Source organism: Rana temporaria, chromosome 6, assembly GCF_905171775.1.
Source record: "Rana temporaria chromosome 6, aRanTem1.1, whole genome shotgun sequence".
Lineage (NCBI taxonomy): Eukaryota > Metazoa > Chordata > Amphibia > Anura > Ranidae > Rana > Rana temporaria.
In genome coordinates this window covers 136,967,916-136,986,107 of record NC_053494.1, presented here as the reverse complement: position 1 = coordinate 136,986,107, position 18,192 = coordinate 136,967,916, and the positions used below count along the sequence as shown (strand labels likewise).

Here is an 18,192-nt window from a genome sequence, read left to right as displayed (position 1 = left end):
TCCATTGAAGTCTATGGAACTAAAAACAAGTCCCTGGCCATTACCATAAAATGTAGAGGATGTGAACATGACATGCAACAACTTAAAATGCACAAAATAAAATGTAGAGGTGTGAACCAGGCCTTAACACATCTGCAGCCTTGCAAATTCTGTGACCAAAAACGTAAATCCTTCATACTCAGAAATTGTGGGATTGTTTACATTTTCGGTAGCCCTTGTTACTTCTCTAAGAGCCGGTTCACAACAGGCACGACTCGTCAGGCAACTTAGCCGCCTGACAAGTCGCGCTCTGTTCTGAACAATGAAACCGTTCTGATAGGAGCGACTGAAGTCGCTCTGACTTAAAAAAGGTCCCTGTACTACTTTGGGACGCCTTTAGGGCGACTTGCATTGACTTCAATACAGAAGTCATTTTGCAAGTCCCCTCTGAAGTCGTAAGCAGATCGCCTTGCCGAGTCGCTTTAAAAAGTGAGGTTAGCCAAGAGGTGTCTGGAAAATGAAACGTTGCCGCTCTTCTGTTTAAATCATTAAATGCTCTTTCCCTGTTAAAAAAAATCATTAAATGCTCGCACAACTTGATTGAGTCACATTTGCCAGTAGTACTGCCCGCCAAACATGTCAGATTCTCAGCCCTCCCAGCCAACAGTGTGAAAGAGCAGAAAAAGGAAGCAAAAGCAGTACTCACAACAAAATGAAGTTAAAAAAAAGTAGTTAAAAACAGAAGCTGCAAATCCTAAATACACTAAACAGAACAGTACATTATGGTCACAAAAAATGGGCAACCCAAATTGAGAAGGATTGAGAGAAAAAAAAATAAAGCAATAAGAGGCTATTGTGCATAAAAAACAAAAATAAGCAGATAACTAGACAATAGACACACAGCGCAAAATAGAACAAAAAAAGAGTGGCGCTAAGTGAGCAAGTGAATAGCGTGTGAACCTGGAAGGGTAAAACAGGCAATGCAAAATTGAATGTGACCAAAACATAAAAGTTCAAATTGAATAATAAACATCTATGGAAGGTCCATTAGAGTTCAGAATAAAGTGAAAAGTGTAAAGCGTTCACGCCTACCAGATTCGATGGACACGCGTACCGTAAAGCACGTGGGTCAAACAAGCACTCTTGAGGGAATGACCTCAAACAGGAGCTCCCACCACTGGAAAAAAACGGTAAGAAGGGTTCCACCCAATGTTGAATGAGGACTGTCAGATATCCATGGTGGACTCAAACATGCAATGAATCACATCAAATTGTGTGCATGAAAAACAAATGATCTGCACATAGTGCGACGCTGTTTGACATGTAATTGTAAAAAAGGGGTGTTTACACTAACAGCAAATCCCATAAAACAAGGTTGTAATTTAACCTCTTTGCGCCTGCGCTATAGACAAAAGACGTCTACAGCGCAAAGCCTTCCTGCTGGGTGGACGTCCTCCTGTTTACTTCCGCGATTCACGCCGCCGCGCATCGGGAAAAAGCTGTACCCGCCGTGTCACCAGAGTGCCGATGTGCGTGCCTGGTGACCGCCATGTCCACTAGGTGCCCGCGATCGGCAGTCAGATCCACGTCCTGTCAGGGAGAGAGGAGACCGATGGTGTGTCCCTTGTACATGGGGACACAGATCGGTCTCCTCCCCCACAGTAAGAATCACTCCCAGGGAACACATTTAACCCCTTGATCGCCTCCCTGTAAACCACCATTATACAGTAACCAGTGCATATTTATAGCACTGTTCCCTGTGTGAATGGTCCCAAAATAGTGTCAAAAGTGTCTGGTCAATATCGCAGTCCTGACAAAAATGGCAGATCGCCGCCATTACTAGAAAAAATAATAATCCATCCATAATTCTATCCCCTATTTTGTAGGCACTATAAATTTTGCGCAAACCAATCACTATACGCTTATTGCGTTTTTATTTTTACCAAAAATATGTAAAAGAATACGTATTGGCATAAACTAAGGAAAATGTTTATTAAAAAAATAAAAATTAGGATATTTATTATAGCAAAAAGTAAAAGGTGTTTTTTTCAAAATTGATGCTTTTTTTGTTTATAGTGCAAAAAATGAAAACCACAGAGGTGATCAAATACCACCAAAAGAAAGCTCTATTTGTGTGGAAAAAAAAAAAACACTTCAATTTTGTTTGGGAGCCACGTCACACGACCGCGCAATTGTCATTCAAAGTGTGACAGTGCCGAAATCTGAAATGTGCCCAGTAAGCAAGTAGTTAAATGAAGTATAGGCAACGATTGATGATGCTCTTGGAATTTTATCTACCATTAAATGTCAAACAGTATCACACTATGCGGATCATTTGTTTTTCCATGCACACCATTTGATGCGATTCATTGCATGTTTGAGTCCACCAGTCATTAAGAGGCCATTGTCTGTGAAAACTAAAAATACCAAAGTGAGAAGGTCATCCCAAGATGCAGGTTGCTGGACCCATTTACATACCTGGAATTCTAGGGCCCTTTTTAAAGCATTGTGCATCTGCTGTAGTGCTTGGCAACACACTTAGCAGTGAATAGTCCCAGTTTTGATTTAGGTGGCCCGTTAATAGAATACCAAAAAGCATGTTTTCATGCGCTGCAGCACAATCTAAATTACCGTAATGGGCTGAAACACACATCAATGGACAAATATTTAGTGCAGGCCACTTTTTTGCTATAGTGCCGTGTTTTAGCATGCTACTCAAAATGCATCTTCTCATAAATGAACGCATTTTTATGCAAAATAAACCATCTCCTTTCAGATAAAATACAGTGGTCACCCGAGGGCAGAAGTGTGTACCCTGGCAGGATCACCAGATGAAACCAAAAGAAAATTAATTCAGCCACCGCATTTTAGGAAAGGTAATCTGCAATGCATGAAGGCTACATTCACACCCAAGCATTCCAGGAATTTGGGCAAAAAAATTAAAAAACACCCCACACACAGCTATCGTTTCTTACTGACCCCCCCCCCCCCCAAAGGAAGCAGGCACAGTGCCAAAAAATATTTAAAAATTATGGAACACAAGCATGTTTGCAAGTCTATGCAACTGAACGACTCCCTTATGATGTTGCACAACAAAACACAATAAAAAAAAAAAAGCCACATGTCATGTCTCTAAATCCAAGAACAAAATTTTTAAACGGTGAAGCCTTCCAAGGCTAACTGTCAGTCTTGATGAGATAGCCATTGATTTCCAGGTCAGAAGTAGGCCAAGCTTGACAAGATAGGCCCAGGCATTTTAGAGCCAAAATGAGAATCACGATTTTTTTTTTGCTTAGAACAAAGATCACAAATCTCTCAATTCTCGCAGCGTAAAATCTTTCACATTATACAAAAAAAAAAAAAAATTGGGCCAACTTTACTAGGTTTTTATTTTAATTCATTAAAGTTTTCCACCAAAAAATTGCATTTGAAAGATCGCTGCGCAAATACAGTGCGACAAAATATTGCAACAACCACCATTTATATATATAAAATTGGCTGCTCAGTAGAGCTGAACGATTAATCGGCAAGAATCGTTATCGCAATTTTTTTTTTTTCCAGTTGTGGTCTTTACAAAGTGTTTCCCGATCTTTGAGAGCAGAGAGAAATTTCTCTGCATACCAAAGTCTGGGCAGTCTGCCAAGTTTTAAATGTTTGGAATGTCAAGTCTAAACATTGTATCAGTTTGTCTTTTACATCAAAGGAATAGACTTCTGTATGTAAATTGGGAACGTTTAACCACTTAAAAACCAAACCTTTTTCTGACGGTTGTTTTTCAAGTTCAAATATTTTTTTTGCAAAAAATTACTTGGAACCTCAAAACATATAATAAAATGTATATATTACAGTGTCCCTAGCAATCACAGCAACTCTTGCAATCATGCCCCCCCCCCCCATCTTTCTAATCACAGTGCCCCTTTTACACTCTCCCCCCTGCAGTGTTCTATCTTTGGCAGGGCAGGATCCAGCCTGTTTGTCCTCTTCAGGATCTCCTGCCATGCCACCGATGTCATCCTATCAGTGGGTCAGAGGGTAGGAGAAGCTGCAGATCTGGATCATTTTAAGTGGATGATTACCCGCTTGTTAATATGAAAAGACTACCGCTCTGTATGCAGATCTCCATCTTCTCCCACCCCCTGCTCTGCCGATAGGATGACATCGTTGGCGGGGTGGGCCACATAATGGGAGGTGAGCGGTGACTGCGGTCTGTGTTGGCTCTGTCTGCACCGTGATGGGCGCTTACCTCCCATTGTCATCAACAGACCATGGACCTGTACCGGTCCACGGCCCGAGGGTTGGGGACCCCTGCACTAGCCAGCTCGTTAACATGAGGCCCAGTGGCTTCGGCCAATCGGGCAAAGGCCCGGTGTGCCCTATGGCCAGTCCGTGCCTGCCTGTACATCTACCTATTTTGGATATTAAGCAGGGTGGATTTGATTTAAATCACTAGTAAAAAGGCTTGATTTAAAACAACTCAATTTAAATCATCATTTGTAAAGAGCAACTGTCATGTCTGTCCCTCAGCAGCTCCTCCCATTCACTTTAACATGACGGCTGGTGATGCACCAGTGACAAAAGGTGAGGGACGTGATGGCAGCAGGTGAGTGGATGCCCGCTAACAGGCACTGCCATGATGGATATGAAATGACAGGTGCTCTTTAAATGCATAGACTCATTCTTGCTGGTAGTTAGAATCTTTAATATTTGCAAATAAAATGAAGGTTTACCATTTAGAATAATAAGCTGTCAGGTTAGTAAAGTAGCGATATCAGAACAGATTCAATCACACAGTTTGTAGTGTACACAGATTTGCAAAACAATGGGATAAAGGAATATTCCTTAACTTTGTTTTATCTCATGGTTACTGTGAAATTGTGTGAATGCATCAACACAATGCATGTTATGTCAGCTTGCATTCATTAAATGAGTTTACCAAAAATGTAAAAATTGCAGAATATACAGCCAAATGCTAAATAACTAAGCTCCATTTCATGCTGAACAGAATTATTAATGTATCTTAAATGGATTTACTCCAAAAGCATTTTATTAAAATAAAATAGCGAAAATACATAGGACTGCCAAGACACCACATATTTGCATCACTACATATTAAAAGTCCAAGTCACCCCCATCACCCCAATCCAGTGTGTACTTTGTGGTCTAACATGTGTGACACACTTTTTCAAGATATCTGGTTGGTCAAGTAAAGTGTAGGATCCTCTTCACCAGCACTGGGCAGTACTCAATTCATAGAGTGCTCTGTGAAGGGTACAATAGTGATGACTTAGTCACAGGATGTTCAGTCCACTGGGTGTCATTTAACCCAATAAGACGAAGAACACCTAGTTGCAGAAAAAAAAAATTATATATATATATATATATATATATATATATATATATATATATATATATATATATATATATATATATATATATATATATATATATATATATATATATATATATATATATATATATATATATATATATATATATATATATATATATAATTTCAGCAGGGAACAGAGCTGGAGGGGAGGCTCCAACAAATACATGCAGTGGTTCCCGTGGCTTCAGGAGCGTTCCGGGACGAAGGCGCGGCTAGCCGCCCCCTCGCGATCGCTTCCCGGAGCTGAAGAATGGGGAGAGCCGTATGTAAACACGGCTTCCCCGTGCTTCACTGTGGCGGCTGCATCGATCGAGTGATCCCTTTTATAGGGAGACTCGATCAATGACGTCAGACCTACAGCCACACCCCCCTACAGTTGTAAACACACACTAGGTGAACCCTAACTCCTACAGCGCCCCCTGTGGTTAACTCCCAAACTGCAACTGTCATTTTCACAAATGCAATTTAAATGCATTTTTTGCTGTGAAAATTACAATGGTCCCAAAAATGTGTCAAAATTGTCCGAAGTGTCCGCCATAATGTCGCAGTCACGAAAAAAATCGCTGATCGCCGCCATTAGTAGTAAAAAAAAAAATAATAATAATAAAAACTATCCCCTATTTTGTAAACGCTATAAATTTTGCGGAAACCAATCGATAAACGCTTATTGCGATTTTTTTTTACCAAAAATGGGTAGAAGAATACGTATCGGCCTAAACTGAGAATATATATATATATATATATATATATATATATATATATATATATATATATATATATATATATATATATATATATATATATATATATATATATATATATATATATATATATATATATATATATATATATATATATATATATATTTTTTTTTATTTTTTTTTTTTTTTTTTTGGGGCATATTTATTATAGCAAAAAGTAAAAAAATATTGCATTTTTTTCTAAATTTTCGCTCTATTTTTGTTTATAGCGCAAAAAATAAAAACCTCAGAGGTGATCAAATACCACCAAAAGAAAGCTCCATTTGTGGGGAAAAAAGGATGTCAATTTTGTTTGGGAGCCACGTCGCACGACCGCGCAATTGTCTGTTAAAGCGACGCAGTGCCAAATTGTAAAAATCCCTTGGGTCATTTAGCAGCAGATTGGTCCGGTCCTTAAGTGGTTAAGCACAAAGTTTGCTAATCCTGTGACTTTTTTGCCAATACCTGCTAGTTTTCAGCCTAATGCCTCTATTAATCATAGAGACTACTTTACAGCCTTACTATAAATTTGTCACAGTTGTGTGCACCTCTCCTTCATACAATCCTTTTCATAGCTCCATCTACATTTTTCAGGCATGTGATTAATAAAATTGGTTTCCAAGCATCCCATATATTATAATTTCCTTAAAAGTATTCATATATTTACACATCTAAGATATCAGAACAATTAACACTTCATGACAACAAAAGATGCAATTTCAACATCAGCCAATCCATCAAATGGAAGGACTGGTTTACGATCTCTATGGCTATGCAATGTCCATCTGTCACATCTTTCATACATTAGGATTACAGGTCAAGCGCCTTCTAGGATGGATTCTATGGTCTTACAATATACAAAAAAAAAAAAAAACATTCGGAGCAGCAGTGTTACAGATTACCTGACAAAAGAAATGTGCACATCACTGCAAAGGACATAAAGGAAATCCCTGGTAAAGTATATTTGATTCATCTATTAAAGAACCGTCGTCCTTAGTCCGTGGAGAGGTCCTATTTTCACTTCTCAGCTGGCCGCTGCACCATGGAAGCATGCTAGCTATAAGCTATGGAGGAATATGTTAGCATGGTGCTAAAGGATGCTGTGATCAGTTTTCTAATGACAGGATCCATGCGTGGGGGATGGGGCAAGACTACTGCAGCAGGCTTTTGGGATGCACAGCAATTTAGACATCAGTTTGCTCCTCAATTCACAGATTCACTGTGGAGCCCCCTCCTCACTGTGCCAAAGGAACACTGATTCCATCAAGACCCAAGAACCTTTCCATGCACAGGGTTTTCAAAAGATCACCCTGTGTTCCTATGAAGCCATCTTCATATTGTATATAGGCCCAACTCCATGCAAATGTCCTGCAAGTCCGATTTCAGCAAATCTGAACGCCATCTATATTCATCAACATTGCATCGCCAACCAGATCTCATATGGTAGGGGGACACAAGGTCATGTAATGCGTGCCAATCAGAATAGACCCTGGAAAAGGAGCAGATGGTCAAGCTGGGCTATAAATTAAGCCCACTAATTAAAACTATTGTTTATAAATACCCTGTGCAAAGCAACAATCATTGCTAGAAAATGTAAGACTACATAACCTACTTTAAAATTGCTTCTAAATTAAAGAAAAAAATAAAAACACACACACACACACACACACACACACACACACACACAGTACCCAACTGATCAACTAGTTTAAACACACTTACTATATAAAACCTAGAAAGCATAGAAAAATGCATAAAGTCTATTGTGTGTGTTAAATAACAAATGATGAGTACAAAGTGCAGCAAAATAAAACACGTCATTAGATTTTAAGTATAGAAGGTTAAAAGCAAATGGTTGCAAGCTCTTACTGCACATGACTAATCACTGCGCCATTTCCATATAAATGCCTGGAAATTACAAACTAGAACTCCATGCAAAGTGTTCTTTTGTCTCCTAAATAGTTCACACAACTTATGGTAGGCCCTATTCACACTCTACAATCCAGACATGCTGTAACATCTTATGGCCCGTACACACGATCCAAATATTGCACGACAGATCTTACGACTTTTTTCACTTAATAGTCGCAAATAGAAATTGAATAGGTTAAAAAAAAAAAAAAAATCACGAAAATTCTCGTACGACAAAAAAAAAAAAAATATCGGAAGTGATGTCATGTGTTGTAATATATTTGTATTGCATTTTCAGACAACTATACTGACTAAACGAAAATTGTACGATCGTATGAGAAAAATTTTCGTCCAATCTAATAATATGAACTGTCGTGATCGGCTCTCGAAAGTAACATACACACGATCTGAAAATAGTACGATTCTTCCTCAGACGACTGTTTTCGTCCGATATTTGGATCGTGTGTACGGGCCATAACACCATACCCAAAATGCATGGGAAGTTCCCTATTATATTTAATGGTGCGCCCCTCAGTTATAAAAAAAAGCACACGGAACTGCGTCTGGTGTGAACTGGCCCTTAGTACAATGGTATTAAATTTCACTGGCTGCATCTTTGCTGTGTTTTCAACAAGATCGTCTTCCATAGGAAGTTCTAAAACTGACCACGTGCGTGTTTTTTTTTTTTATGTATGAACTATGCACAAAATATCTTGCCTCTGGAACATGAATGCAGAAAGGTGTATAAAACACACAGAAAACACACTAAAGCACATTCATGTTTAGTGCCTTGCTGTAGGCATGTGGCGATACCCGTGTTCAAGTACTCGCTGATACCAATACTGTACGGCGCGACTTGAGCGCATAAATAAATAGGATCAAATCGCACTGCAAAAAATCTTTTGCGATTTGAACAGGAACTTGGTGCGATTTTCATCCAAATCACATGTGGTTTTCCCCACCACTCCGGGATCACACAAGCGCAGTGGGGAAACTGCATGCGATTCAGACAGGAACATCACATTCCTGTTCAAATCACATGCGATTCTTTGCAGTGCCAATTGAGCGCTTTCATTTTGCAAAGATAATGGTTTTGAGTATCGGAGCGTTTGCACAAGTACTCGTGAAAATGCTTAGTATCAGGACCAATACCAGTATTGGGGCAACCCTACATTGGTGTTAATGGGTTTTCAAATCCTCAGACTCCACATTCATCTTACATGCAATACAAAAAGAACAAAAAGCTACATTTTATCAACCAGGAAAACAATATTAGTTCAGACTTACAAATAAAACTCAGTGGATAGAATGATTAGCTGCAACATCTCCCTTCTGTGCTACACACTTGTACTTTCATCTAGGGACAGTTACCCATCTACCAAATCATTGAAAGCAACTTTGCCATACAAATTCCACCTGGCAGCAACATTTTTCAACCAACGCGTTCAAGAGCAAGATATTAACATACGATCTTCTAAATTCATCAGATAACGAAAAACCCAAAGTCATCACATTCTGTCGTCCAATCTCTTTCAATCTTTTTACCATGAGAGAACACTTGAAAAAGTTCTCAGGTCTAAAAGGGAACACAATGAGGGTCATTTACGAAAGGCAAATTCAAAATACGGCCACTCGACTAGTGACCGGAAAAAAACATGGGAATCAATCTCACCTTCACTGAGATCCCTTCATTGGTTGCCAGTAAAAGACAGAATCACTTTCAAGGCACTCTGCCTAATACATAAGTGTATTCAAGGCAACGCCCCCCAATATCTATGCGAAAAAATAAAAGCCCATAACCCCAATCGCATTCTGCGATCCACCAATCAAAACCTACTCCAAATACCCAAAGCCAGATACAAGTCCAAAGGAGATCGAAGATTTGCAGTCCAGGAACCTCGCCTGTGGAATGCATTACCAACCACCATCCGACTGGAGTCGGACCACTTGGCCTTCAGGAGAAAGATTAAAACCCATCTCTTCTGAGGTCAAGGGGTTCCTTACCCATGAAATGGATACAGCGCCCAGAGGCGATTCAGTTCGCATGTGTTGCGCTTTACAAGTTAGTCACTCAGTGCAAACTGGCACTGAAAGTGCACTTGGAAGTGCAGTCGCTGTAGATCGGAGGGGGACATGCATGGAAAATAAAAAGCAGCATTTTAGCTTGCATATGATTGGATAATAAAATCAGCAGAGCTTGCCCTAATTTCAGATCTACAGCAACTGCACTTCCAGTGCAATAACAGGTGCACTTTGCACTTGTAGTGCAAAGTGGATTTGCACTTCATAAATAACCCCCTATATCTATTATTAACAGTATATTTCTGTCATCAATAGGTTGTGGAGAAGAGGAGGGGGGAGAAGATCGGGTGTATTTAACAACTACCAATCCACCCCCAAGACTTTTAGTTCTTCTAAATAGTGACAGGTTCAGTCCTATGACTTGGCCAACTGTCACATTAGAAAGCAGGTTTACAGGCTAAGAGTGGAAAGCCCTTTGACGGACCCACCAGATTTCCATCACTCAAACACTGGTTTGTGACCATTTTATCACCCGTGGTTAGTCACATTAGGTGTTCTGTAATGTCATAAATGTGTGTTTTGGCACTCATCCCAGTAGCTTATTTGGTTCTGCAATATTCTTCATTTGAAGAAGCTACTTAAATGTGTGCCAGTGCACCTTCATACTGGTTCTCTAGGGCAGTGTTTCTCAACTCCAGTCCTCAAGGCGCCCCAACAGGTCATGTTTTCAGGATTTCCCACCGATGAAATAGCTGTGGTAATTACTAAGGCAGTGAAACTGATTAAATCACCTGTGCAAAATAATGGAAATCCTGAAAACATGACCTGTTGGGGCGCCTTGAGGACTGGAGTTGAGAAACCCTGCTCTAGGGCACTGCCACTCCAAAAAGCTGGTTAATGAGCATTTGTCACCCGTAGTTAGTCATATTTACCTGGACTTATTCTGTAATGTCTGATGTTGGTTTTGGGGCTCATCCAAGTAGCTTTTTCAGTTCTGTAATGTTCTTCAGGTGAAGAAGCTACTTAAATGATCACCAACATATCTCCGTCAGTTAGTGAGCATTTATCACCCATGGTTAGTCACATTCACCTGGACGTGCTTCTGTAATGTCAAAGATGTTTGCTTTGGGACTCTTCCAAGTAGCTTTAAGTAATGTTCTTTAGATAAAGAAGCTACTTATGAGCGCCAACATATCTCCAGACCTCTGTCTGAGGGTTAGTGAACAATGTTAACTAGCAGTAAGTCACATATCCTAAAACATTGGAAGAGGTTTCAGCCCTCGTCCAAGAAGCTTCTTCAGTTCTGTAATGATCTTCAGAAGAACAAGAGGTTCCTTGAGAGACAACACATATTCGGCATTACAAAACAAGTCCAGTTGAACGTGGATAATCACTACTAGCTATACCATGACCTGAACCAATAAAAACATTCACAGATGTACCAAAGATACTTACAAAGTCACAATATGAATGAACACAACCACTTATGGACCTTAGGGTCTACTCAGAGGTTGTTTGGGGTTCTGACCTCCCATTTGATGGTGCCTACATCGTTCTGAAGCCAAAATTCACTTGGCAGAGCCAACAGCATGACACAAACTTGTTTAAGCTGTCAGCTGGCATTCTGACCATCGCCGCATGGGGCATTTTTCCCCCGTCGCCCTCAGATGGATTTAGTAAGGGTCCCCCAAGACCTGAAAATTTAGGGGTACCTCCGGAGAAAAAAATAAGTTTTAGAAAAGCTGCATGTATGTGGTCATTTTCTTTTGAAAAATAAAAAATAAATAAGGAGGTGGATGTGGCATAAACATATCGATACCAAGGGTGGTGATCTGCTCTGATCATAATGGATGGTCCCACACTTGGGCTTTATCTTGTCATTCATTGAATCACAGCAGGAATCGAATAAGAGGGTGTGAGATCTCTTTTTAGAGGACCATCATGGCACCAAAGGGTCATTCTGGCCAGATGATGGTGACCTTCAATGATCCAACTGAACAAAGACTGGGATGGGTAGGGGGACCCAGATCTGGGATAGGTGGAACGGGAAAGGTACCCCAGATCTGCCCTGGGTGGAACGGGGAAGGGTACCCCAGATCTGCCCAGGGAGGAACGGGGAAGGGTACCCCAGATCTGCCCAGGGAGGAACGGGGAAGGGTACCCCAGATCTGCCCAGGGAGGAACGGGGAAGGGTACCCCAGATCTGCCCAGGGAGGAACGGGGAAGGGTACCCCAGATCTGCCCAGGGAGGAACGGGGAAGGGTACCCCAGATCTGTCCTGGGAGGAACGGGGAAGGGTACCCCAGATCTGCCCTGGGAGGAACGGGGAAGGGTACCCCAGATCTGCCCTGGGTGGAACGGGGAAGGGTACCCCAGATCTGCCCTGGGTGGAAAGGGGAAGGGTACCCCAGATCTGGGATGGGTGGAACGGGGAAGGGTACCCCAGATCTGGGATGGGTGGAACGGGGAAGGGTACCCCAGATCTGGGATGGGTGGAACGGGGAAGGGTACCCCAGATCTGGGATGGGTGGAACGGGGAAGGGTACCCCAGATCTGGGATGGGTGGAACGGGGAAGGGTACCCCAGATCTGGGTAGGGTGGAACGGGGAAGGGTACCCCAGATCTGGGATGGGTGGAACAGGGAAGGGTACCCCAGATCTGGGATGGGTGGAATGGGCAAGGGTACCCCAGATCTGGGATGGGTGGAATGGGCAAGGGTACCCCAGATCTGGGATGGATGGAATGGGCAAGGGTACCCCAGAACTGGGATGGGTGGAATGGGCAAGGGTACCCCAGATCTGGGATGGGTAGAATGGCAGCAGCCTGTACAATGTTCATGACATCAGGTATGTGGAGGGTTCCATAGAATGTGATGGACACGTGACATGACAAGGGATGACACCCCAGCCAGAGGCTCCTCACCTTTTGTGCTGCACGGTGTCAGGGTATCACAGCGCTCTCCTCCGCTCCACACTGGGCGCTCGGTGTCAGCAGACCGGCTGTAATAAGACAGAGCCGAGAATCCCACGGGTGTCTGCTTCTCCCCAGGCGGATTCGGTGCCGGTTCAGTAGTGGTCCGCTCAGGCTATGAGTCAGGTGCACGCCGCTTGTATACCGGAGCTCGGTGCTATGTGTGCCGCTCTCAGACGAATACAAGCATCCCCTATGTGCGTGCACGCTCCCATGCGCTTGCCCGCAGCCCCCCTGCCTACAGTGCGCACGTCCAGTCCTTCACTTCGCACGTTCCCGATCTCCTGTGCAGGAGAAGATTGGGGAATGTGTCCCCGCCCCGGACACGCCCCCCTTGCGCGTCACGGGAGCTCCCTAGTGCCCGAGCGGCTTTATCATTTTCTCCCGCTGTCTGCTGCGACCGTGTCGCTTGTCTCCGCCTACTGCTCGCTTTAACCCCTTCCTTCCCACGTCAGCACGCGTTCACCCTTCCTGTCCAATGAAAGCTCTAGTCAGCGCTGTCTTCCCGCGCCTCCTCGTCACTAGGAGTTAACCCCTTCACCATGTCTTCCCGTATGTATAAAACATGGAGCTTTCTCCTCCTGTGTGCACAACGTGACGTCTGCTGTGACCCTTTCACCCTAATACTGGGCGGTGGGCGCTTGAAACCCTTCACACCCGGGGCATTTCCTGAAAGCAGTAAGCCTGTGTGGAAGACTATAAGTTGGGCCTTACAAACAAACATTTCCCAGGCCAGCCTGCAGACGTGGGCCTTTCTTTGTGCTGGGAAATGTGTTTGTCGGTGATGTGCATTGTTTTTTCATGTCCACCTTGCTGCAAAGGCCAGTTAGAAATTGGGGTAGTTGCCATTATTTCTATAGGTTGGGCACCCTGGACTGTGAATGAGAGAATGTGCCAGTGGTGGCTGGTGCTATATTTCTGGGAGGGGACGGCAATCAGCATCACTTTTTACTAGGGATAAGCGAACGGTTCGGCCAGAGCATGAGTTCGGGTCCAACATTGGCGATATTTAAGTTTATTTTGCAAAGCAAATATACAAAAATCAAATACTTTTGACAGGGTACATTCTCTGTACTGCGACGCAGCGCATAAATACACTACATATCAATACAGTTGCAAGCATACAATTAAATTACATTCATTCAACCCATTCTGCGGTATGATGCCTGATGTGTTGCGCAGAGTTGTGACACCCCGAAACATCACATCGTGCATGACGCCGCATTACCCTGAAAACAGTAGTTCAAAAAAGCGTGTCAAGAAATGTCAATGTCAGGGGGAAGGGGAAGTCTTCAGACGTCCTCTTCCTCCTTAAAGTCTATCAAGGTATAGTCTCTCAGCAGACTGAGGGTCAGTCTGCGACAGTCCTCAATGGACATCCTCTGCCGGTGGTGTACGCGGCGGTTCCTGGCGTACCATAAAGCGTCTTTAAAGCAACACAGCACCCGCCAGGCACTGTCAATGTCCTCCTGTGAATGAGTTCCACAGAAGAGTCCGTTTAACACACCAAAGTGTGTAATAGCAGTCTGTGGTACAAAGTCTTTAAGTTCAGGTTCCAAGGCCGTCAACAGGCCCTGTGCAAAGGGGCACTCCCAGAAAACATGATAAGATGTTTCCTCCTGGATGATGCAAAAGGGGCAGTGCGTGTATCTGCCCAGGTGTCTGGCATGCAAGAATGTCCTGAGTAGCAATCCCCCTTGGATTGCCATCCATGCCTGATCTTTGTGCCTGTTGATGAGTCTCTTTGAAGAAACATTCCTCCAAACCACTTTGCAAGTGGCTGAAGGGAGGCCTGGAATCGACTCCAAGATGTCCGATGCTCTGATCAACTTGTAGATAGTTTTTGGCTTCCACAAGTCGGGCTTAACTCCATGCAGCCCCAGCTCCTTGATGAACTTGAAAGTATCCAAGTAATACCATGGAGGGTCCCAGTTGTAGGGGACGGAACTGTCCCATTTGTCCCATCCAAGAGACCTCCAAAGAGGCAGGAGGAAAAAACGGGACATGGAGTTACCGCCAGAGTCCACAGTTCTGTCAACCAAAGTCCTGCGGATGCAGTTACAGGCAAAGAACACCCTCAGTAATGTGGCGATGTCAGGCACGCCCTTACCGCCCTTGAGAGGTTCCTTGAACATAACAGTCCGCTTTACTCTGTCCATTTTGGAGCCCCAGATGAAGTGAAACACCGCCCTGGTGATGGCCTTGCAGGTGTTGTCCTGGGGGGGCCAGGCCTGGGCGAGGTACTGCAACACAGGGAGAATCTCGCTGCGGAGTACCAGTGTTTTCCCTTCGATGGTAAGTACCCTGTTGCTCCAAAGTCCAAACTTCTGTCTCATCTTAGCCAGTCTTTCCTCCCAGGACTTCAGGGCTGCGCCCTCCGCTCCAAACCAGACTCCCAGAATTTTGATGAAGTCCGCTTTAAGGCTGAACGGTATGGGTGCAAAAGAAGGCAGGAACCACTTTCCGAAGAGCATGACTTCCGACTTCCCGCAGTTGACCTTTGCCCCTGAAGCTTGGCCGAAGTCCTCACACGTCTGGACGAGTGTGTCGATGGAGCGCCGGTCGGCACAGAACACCGTCACGTCATCCATGTAGAGCGAGCACTTGACCTCCCGTCTTTCCGGTCCTGGTGCGGTAATCCCTCTGATCTCTGGGTTCCGTCTGATGCTTTGGGCGAATAGCTCTATACAGCAAACAAAAAGCAGAGGTGAGAGAGGGCAGCCTTGTCTGACCCCCGAGAGAACCTCGAAGGGGTCAGTTTTCCAACCATTTACCAGCACCAAACTACAAATGTCTTTATACATTACATTCACATACGAACAAAACAGTTCCCCAAGACCAAGCCTGCGCAGGGTTCTGCACATGAACTCATGGGAGACACGGTCAAAGGCCTTCTCCTGGTCAAGACTGACCAGGGCCGCATGCACACGGCGGTCCTGGATGTACTGGACCGTGTCCCTGACAAGCGCGAGGCTGTCTGCAATCCTTCTGCCAGGAATGCCACAAGTTTGATCCGGGTGGATGATCTGTCCGATGACAGATTTCAGCCTGTTGGCCAAAACCTTGGCGAGGATTTTGTAGTCCACGTTCAAAAGAGAGATCGGACGCCAATGTTTCAGGTCCGATCTCTCCCCTTTGCGCTTATACAAAATCGTGATCATCCCCTCTCTCAGTGAAGGAGGCATTCTACCCTCCACCACCATCTCCTCGTACAGCTCGAGCAGGTCCGGGCCCACGAGGTCCCACAGGGCTACATAGAGCTCAACTGGGAGACCATCGCAGCCCGGGGTCCTGCCCCGCCTAAAGGATTTAGCGGCAGAGTGCAGCTCCTCCAACACCAGGGGGGCGTTGACGGTCGATGAACCTGCAGGATCAATTTGGTTAGTGATACCTGACAGGAACCTGTCGGCTGCCTCCGAGTCCGTTTCTTTCGGGGAGTAGAGGTTGGTGTAGTAGTCTTCAGTAGTCTGTGTAGTGAGTACTCAAGCTAAAGTCCCCCAAATACCACTTTCTATTGATTAAAGTGCATACACAAACACATTTCAACATCTTTATTACATTTTGTTAATAAGCAACCCCCCCCCCCCCCACCCAATAATGTCTGGGAGGACAACAAGGGGAGGCAGACGTTCCCATGGCACTGTGAGGGGGCCAACAGCATATGTGTCCACAGGCAAGGGTGGACATGGTCAGTCCTCAGGCAGGGCATAATTTCCTCTGTTTAGCGATGTTGCCCAATGCTATTCAGCCACAGCATGCAGAGGAGGTGGTGGACTGGCTGACTTCATCCTCATCCTCCATCACCCAAGCAGAGACTAGTGCGCAGTCCACTGCAGCTGCAAGAGTGGCTAAACCTGCCTCCTTGTCCACAGCTATTCCTGCCATAGCCCCACCACCAGGCATGGAAAAGTCAGCAGAGTTATTTGAACACAGTGTCAGCCACTTACTTCTTGATGATGCACAGCCATTACTTGATTCAGTTGTTGATTCTGAGGTTGAGGAAGGCAGGAGCATGAGCCTACAGGGAGGGGCGAACACTGGTACACAAATTGGCAGTCATGTTCCCCCAGCCACAGCGTATTGCCAAGTTGTCTCCAGTGGTAATGAGGATGGAGGAGATGATGATGTCACTGACACGACTTGGGTGCCAGAGCAGAGGAGGAAAGTGAGGGTGAGGCACAAACCCATCGAGGCAGCCATCATGGAAGAGTAGAGAGCAGCCACCCTATTTCATCACATTGTGAAGCTGGTATCTCCAGGCCCACTTCCCACAGCTCAGCTGTCTGGGCCTTTTTTAGCACATGTGCAGCTAATCACACTGTTGCAATTTGCAAACTTTGTCTCAAGCACAACAAGCGTAGCAAAAACACCAGCTATTTTGGTACCACCTGCTTAACAAGGCATTTAACCTCCCACGACTCAGCCGTTGGCACGAGCACCTGAAAGCCACGAAAAACTGTGGCAAATCTGTTCCTTCTCCTTACTCGCCTCATTCTGCCCCTGCTATACCTCATAACCTCTCAACAGCCGACACTGACAATGGTATAGCGCAGGGTGTCCCAGGTCCTTGCAGCACATCTGCCAGCAGCATACCACCAGCTGTAGACTATAGATGGCAAATTTCTCTGCCCCATCTGCTGCAATGAATAAAAAATAGTCTCTGTCACCCACATGCCCAGCGTCTAAATGCAAGCTTGTCAAAGTTGCTGGCTCTACAACTTCTGCCTTTCCATATGCATTCCCCGAATTTGCAGAATGTGCTGTACCACAATGGCAGGTTCCCAGTCGCCATTTCTTTTATTCTTCTTTTTTTTTTTTTTTTTTATATATAAATTACATGACCACATATGTCTAATTTTAAAAAGAGCTCCAACGATATTCATCACAGATAGAGAGAGATGTATATATATATATATATATATATATATATATATATATATATATATAATCTCTATCTCTATCTCTATCTCTATATCTATATCTATATCTATCTATCTATCTAATTTTTCCGCCCGCACCTCCCTCCCCTCCCCATGTCGGTTTCCTCTACTCTTTTCCCTTTCTTCATAAGCCCTGTACACACGGCCCGGATTCTCATCAGGAAAAAAAAATGTTTTTCCTGGCAAGATCCTCTTGCCGGCCGAGTATACACACGTACGATTCAAAAGAACCGCCGTTCTT

General features: G+C 44.0%; 1 protein-coding gene across 1 annotated transcript in view; it reads right to left on the bottom strand.

Moving 5' to 3' along the window:
* The window catches only part of ADARB1 (adenosine deaminase RNA specific B1), a 159,448-nt gene extending 146,119 nt beyond the window's left edge, over positions 1-13,329 (bottom strand). The window contains exon 1 of the mRNA XM_040357421.1: positions 12,964-13,329. The gene's annotated coding sequence lies outside the window, so the exon portion shown is untranslated. The remainder of the gene's footprint in view (positions 1-12,963) is intronic.
* Positions 13,330-18,192: the final 4,863 nt, after the last annotated feature.